The sequence below is a fragment of the Galeopterus variegatus genome, unplaced genomic scaffold (assembly GCF_000696425.1).
Source record: "Galeopterus variegatus unplaced genomic scaffold, G_variegatus-3.0.2 Scaffold1060, whole genome shotgun sequence".
Taxonomy (NCBI): domain Eukaryota; kingdom Metazoa; phylum Chordata; class Mammalia; order Dermoptera; family Cynocephalidae; genus Galeopterus; species Galeopterus variegatus.
This window is the reverse complement of record NW_007727171.1, coordinates 151,903-158,652: the sequence shown is the minus strand read 5'-3', so window position 1 is coordinate 158,652 and position 6,750 is coordinate 151,903. Positions and strand designations below refer to the sequence as shown.

The 6,750-nt window shown below is 44.1% G+C and overlaps 1 pseudogene; it reads left to right on the top strand.

Annotated features, from left to right (window-relative positions):
• Positions 1 to 1,751: 1,751 nt before the first annotated feature.
• LOC103591965 lies at positions 1,752 to 6,520 on the top strand (annotated as a pseudogene).
• The last annotated feature ends 230 nt before the right edge of the window (positions 6,521 to 6,750 follow it).

Below are 6,750 nucleotides of genomic sequence, written 5' to 3'. Positions count from 1 at the left end.
ACACAGATGCAAAAATCAGCAATAAAAACTTTTGCTCTGAAAAGCACAATGTCAAGAGAATGTGAAGAAAAGCCACAGACTAGAAGAAATACTTGCAAAAGACTATTATTCAAAATGTACAAAGAATTCAAAACTCAACAATAAAAAAGTGAACTAACCTAATTTTAAAATGGGCAAAAGATCTGAACAGACATCTCACCAAAGTAGATATACAGATGGTAAATAAGCATGTGGAAACATGCTCAAGATTATAATGTCATTAGGGAATTTCAAATTGAAACAAAAATGAGACACCACTACACACCTGTTAGAAAGGCTAAAACCCAAAACACTGGCAACTCCAGTGACAAGCAAGGATGTGTAGCACCAGGATCTCTCATTCACTAATGGTGGAAATGCAAAATTGTACATATAGTTTGGAAGAGCGTTTGGCAGTTTTTTTTATAAAACTAAACATTCTCTTACCTACGTGATGATTAATTTTAGGAGTGAACTTGACTGAATTAAGGGATACCCAGATAGCTGGTAAAGCATAATTCCTGGGTGTGTTTGTGAAGATATTTCTGGAAGAGATTGGCATTTTAATTCATGGACTAAGTAAGAAAGATTCACCTTCACTCAATGTGGGTGGGCACCTTCTAATAGGCTGATAGTCTTAATAGAACAGAAAGGCAGAGGAAATGTGAGCTTGCACCTCTCTTCTGGAGCTGGGACAACCTTCTTCTCCTACCATTGGATGTTAGAACTCCAGGCTCTCTGGCTTTTGGACTCCAAGACTTGCACCAGCAGCCCCCCAGTTTCTCAGGCCTTTGTCCCTGGATTGTGAGTTACAACATTGTTTTCCTTGGTTCCGTAGCCTTTGGACTTTGACTGAGCCATGCTACCAGCTTCCCTGTCTCCAGCCTGCAGACAGCCTATCATGGAATGTCTCTGCCTCCATAATCACATGAGCCAATTTCCCTAATAATTCTCCTCCCATATATTTATTTGCATATATTCTATTGGTTCTGTCTCCCTGGAGAACTGTTGTTAATATAGATTTTGGAACCAGCAGTGGTTCCAGAGGAGCAAAATTCTAAGGATGAGTTTACTTAATAGGCTTGGGTTTCTGGAGTTGGCTTTCTAATCTGATTAGACTTAAAAGTGCTAAAGACTCTACTTACAATAGTTCAGAGAGCACAATAGTGCATGGTGTGAATTGTTCTATAGAGATATGCAAAATATCTGCATTGGATACTCCCAATCACTTATAAGAGGCAAGGAACTTCGTGATCCTGTATATGACACTTTCAAACATTTGTGGATAACTGAAGAATATAATAACATTAGTTGGTTGCTCCTAATGTCTCTGGGCATCACAAAGTGATGAAAGAAAAGGCTGACCTCAGGGATTTGAATTCCTAGCTCAAGCTCCACATAAATAACCTAAGAACTTCTAAGCGTGCCCGGAGGGAGAATCTTCCCCTTGTAGCCACAGGGCTGAAATTGCTGAATATCAGACACAAGTCTGCATGATGTGACCGGCTGAATTTCAATGAAAGTTGAACTTTCAGCCTTGCAAAGTATCTACTGTTGAAGTGAGGGCATTGATTGGGAAAGAATGGGATCCTGTAAGTTGGGATAGGGACCTGTGGGAAGACCCTAATGAAACTGAGGACATTGAACTCCTAAATTCTGATGAATCTTTTTTGCTGGGGGAGTGGCTTCCCCACCCCCAATGGTATGGACCTCTCCACCACCATCTGGGGGGCATGAACCCTGCATTACCTGGGGAAATGGTAATGGCCTCCCCTGAGGCAGTTGCCAAGCAAGACAGTGCTGATTCTCTTCAGGACAGACTCCTAACACTGCTCTTTGCTTCTAGACCTACCACTAGACTCAAGTCCCTGCAGGCTCCTGTAGGTGAGGTACTAAGTGTGACCCATGAGGAAGTGTGTTATACTCCAAAAGAACTACTTGAGTTTTCTAATTTATGCACCCAGAAATCCAGTGAACGTGTGTGGGAATAGGGTGTGGGATGATGATGGAAGGAACATTATGTTAGGTTAGGCCAAATTAGTTGATATGGGCCCACTATGGGCATTTGGTATTGAACCTTGGGGAGCTAGAATGGGCTCCAAAAGTTAGCTCAGTTGGGTGGCTGAAACACGGGTCAAAAGATGGCCCGCTGTGAGTGAGATGGAGATGCCTGATCTCCCTTTGTGTAACATAGAGAAAGAGATTCAAAGTCTTAGGGAGACTGGAATGCTAGAGTGGCTTTGTCACTTAAAACCTAGTTACCCACACTGGGAGGATTCAGAAGACATACTTTTTACCAATATGTTGAGAAATCAGTCTGTGAGGGGAGCCCCAACATTCCTGAAGAGCTCCATGATTGCTTTTCTCTGTAGAGTGGACCTTACAGTGGGAACCACAGTGACTCAATAGGAAAACTTAAATGCAATGAAAATAATTGGATTCTGGGGTGGCAGGGGCCAAGTGGCGGCACTCAACTGCCAAAGACATGGTGGGCATAGTTACCATCATGGACAGCAGAGGCAAAGCAACAATCAGAATAGTCTAACTCGTGTAGATCTACAGCATTGGCTAGTTCTGTTATGGTGTTCCTAGAAGTGAAATAGATAGGAAGCCTACTAAATTCTTACTGGGTCTGTATAAGCAGAAAACTTCCAGGTCAAGTGAACAAAAGTCTAACCTGAATAAAAACAGAGAATCATGACCCCTCCACCAGTTTTCAGATTTGAGCCAGTTTATAGACCCAGAAATTCTTGAGTAAGGGAAGGACAGATCCCTTCAAGAAACAACCTTGGCACATTCACTGGGTCAAATGTCCCCCCAAACCTTAATTCCCACTGTAACTTTTGAAGGTGGAAATCCTATTATGGTAATTGAAAGGTAGGGCTTTGAAGAGGTGATTGGATTGTAGGACCATGCTGCAGTGAATGGATTAGTAATGATGGTCAGGTGTGTGGTTCTGAGGGCTTCAAAAGGAGAGCTCATGAGGAGCGATCACTCCCTCTGAGCCACCATTTTCTGCCACGTGAGACCCTGGATTACTGTCACCACTACCAACACCTTCACCAAATGTGTTTCCTGGACTTTGGACCTCCTAGCCTCAGAAACTTTAAGCTATAAATATTTGTTTTCTTTATAAATTACCCAGTTCCATGTATTTTGTTATTAGCAACAGAATGGATTAATATAGTACACTACCCAAAATTTATACTGTTAATCTTTTTCCCATCCTTCCCCCAAAAAGACCTATCTATGGTCTTTTGCAGAGTAACTGTGCATTGGGCAAAGGAAGTAATCCAACCTTTTGGGGACTACTGGACACTGGCTCTGAACTGACATTGATTCCAAGAGACCCGAAACCTCACAGTGTCCCTCCAGTCAGAATAGGGACTTCTGGATGTCAGGCAATCAATCAATGGAGTTTAAGTTCAGGTCTGACTCACAGTGGGTCCAGTGGGTCCCTGAACCCATCCTGTGGTTATCTCCCCAGTTCCAGGAGCATAGTTGGAATAGACATACTTAGCAGCTAGAAGAATCTTCACATTGGTACCCTGACCTGTGAAGTGGGGGCTATTATGGTGGGAAAGGTCAGACGAAATCTGTTAGAGTTGCCTCTACCTAGGAAGATAGCAAATCAAAAGCAATACTGCATTCCTGGAGGGACTGCAGAGGTTAGTGCCACCATCAAGGACTTGAAAGAGGCAGCAGTGATGATTCCCACCACATCCCCATTCAAATCTCCTATTCGGCCTGTGTAGAAGACAAATGGATCCTGGAGAACAACAAGATTGCTGTAACCCTAACAAAGTGGTGACTACAGTTGCATCTGCTGTACCAGATATGGCTTCATTGCTTGAGCAAATTAATGCATTTCCTGGTACCTAGCATGCAGCTATTGATCAGGCAAATGTCTTTTTATACATACCTGTCCAAAAGACCCACCAGAAGTAGTTTGCTTTCAGCTGGCAAGACTTTCACTATCCTATCTCAGGGGTATATCAACTCTCCTGCCCTATCTCCTCATTTAATTCACAGGGATCTTGATCACCTTTTCCTTCCACAAGATATCACACCCATATATTACATTGCTGACGTTATGCTGATCGGACCTAGTGAGCATGAAGTAGCAACTACTCTGGACTTATTGGGAAAACATTTGTGTGCTAGAGGGTGGAAAATAAATCTGACTGAAATTCAGGTGTCTTTTACTTCAGTGAAATTTCTAGTGGTCCGGGGGTATTGAGCATATTGAGATAGCCCTTTTAAGGTAAAGGATAAATAGTTGTATCTTGCTCCTTTTACAACCAAGAAAGAGGCACACCACCTAGTGGGCTTATTTGGATTTTGAAGACAACACATTCCTCAAGTGGGTATGTCACTCCAGCCTGCTTACCAAGTGCTAGTTTTGAGTGGGGCCCAGAATAGGAGAAAACTCTGCAACAGGTCCAGGTTTAGTGAAAGCTGCTCTGTCCCTTGGTCCATATGATCTAGCAGAGCCAATGCTGTTGGAGGTGTCAGTGGCAGATAGGGATGCTGTTTAAAGCCTTTGGCAGGCTCTTGTAGGTGAATCACAGTTCAGGTCCTTAGGATCTTGGAGCAAGACCTTGCCATCATCTATCAGCACACTACTGTCCTTTTGAGAGATAGCTCTTGGCCTGCTATGGGCTTTAGAAGAAACTGAACACTTGACCATGGACCACCAAGTTCCCATGTGACCTGAGCTGCCCATCATGATCTGGGTGTTATCTAACCCAGCAAGTGATAAAGTTGGGCATGTACGGCAGCACTCCACCATCAAGTGGAAATGGTGTATACATGATCAGGCCCAAGCAGGTCCTGAAGGCACAGGTAAGTTACATAAAGAAGTGGCACAAATTCCTGTGGTCCCATCTCCTGCTGCACTGCTTTGTCTCTCCCAGCCTGGACCTATGGCATCGTGGAGAGTACCCAATGATCAGTTAACAGAGGAAGAGGAAGTTAGAGCCTGGTTTGCTGATGGTTCTGTACAACATGCAGGCATCACCCAAAAGTAAGTAGTGCAGCTCTACAGCCCCTTTTTGGGACATCCCTGAAGGACAGTGGTAATGAGAAATCTTCCCAGTAGTCAGAACATCAGGCAGAGCACCTGGTTGTGCACTTTGCATGGAAGGGCAAATGGCCAGATGTGTGATTATATACTGATTCAGGAGCTGTGGTCAGTGGTTTGGCTGGATGGTCAGGGACTTGGAAGGAACATGATTAGAAAATCAGTGACAAAAAAAAATTGGGGGAAGAGATATTGGACAGAACATTCTGAATGGGCAAAGGATGTAAAGATATTTGAGTCCCATGTGAATGCTCACCAAAGAGTGACCTCAGCAGAGGAGGACTTTAATAATCAAATGGATAGAATGGCCTGTTCTGTAGATACCATTGAGCCTCTTTTCCCAGTCATCCTATTGCTAAATGGGCTCCTGAACAAAGTGGCCATGGTGTCAGGGATGAAGGTGTATGCATGGGCTCAGCCACATGGACTTCCATTCACTGAAATCAACCTGGCTATGGCCAGCTCTGAGTTCCCAGTCTGCCAGTGGCAGATACCTGAGCCCCTGATATGAAACCATTCCCTGGGGTGACCACTAGCTGCCTGGTGGCATGTTAATTACACTGAACTTCTTCCATCATGGAAGGGGCAGTGTTAGGTCCTTACTGGAATAGACACTTAGGACATGAATTTGCCTTCCCTGCATGCAGTACATCTGCCAAAATTATATCTGTGGACTTAGAGAATGCCTCATCCACCATCGAGGAATTTTACACAGCATTGCTTCTCACCAAGGGACTCACTTTACAGCCAAAGAAGTATAGCAATAGGTTCATGCTCATGGAATTCCCTGGTCTTATCATGTCCCTCACCATCCTGAAGCAGCTGGCTTGATAGAACATTGAGATGGCTTTTTAAAAGACTCAGTTACAGTGACAGGCAGGTGACACTATCTTGCAGGGCTAGGGCTAGGCTCTCCAGAAAGCTCTGAATCAGTGCCAGATATATGGTACTGTTTCTCCCATAGCCAGGATTCACTGGTCTAGGAATCAAGGGGTAGAAACAGGAATGGCACCATTCACCATAACCCCTAGTGACTCACTGCCAAAATTTTTGCTTCCTTTCCCCATGACTTTACACTCCGCTGGCCTAGAGGTCTTAGTTCCGGAGGGAGGAATGCTTCCACCAGGAGACACACCAATTATCCCATGGAACTGGAAGTTAAGACTGTCACTAGGCCACTTTGGGCTCCTCATACCTGTGAGTCAACAGGCTAAGAAGGGAGTTACAGTGTTGGCTGGGGTGGCTGATCCAGACCACCAAGGGGAAGTTGGACGACTACTTCCCAATGGAGGTGAGGAAGATTATATCTGGAATACAGGCGATTCCTTAGGGCATCTCTTAGAACTACCGTGCCCTGTGAATAAAGCCAACGGGAAATTATATAAACCCAATCCAGGCAAGACTGTGAATGGCCCATAATCCTCAGGGATGAAGGTTTGGGTCACCCCACTGGGTAAATAACCACAACCAGCCGAGGTGCTCGCTGAAGACAAGGGGAAAACAGAATGGGCAGGAGAAAAAAGACAGTTATAATTACCAGCTATGGCCATGCAGCCAGTTATAGAAATGAGGACTGTGAGTGAGTGCTGTATTTCCTCTCTATTGTGTTAAGAGTAAGTTTGTGTGTATATAAACATATATATCCTTTC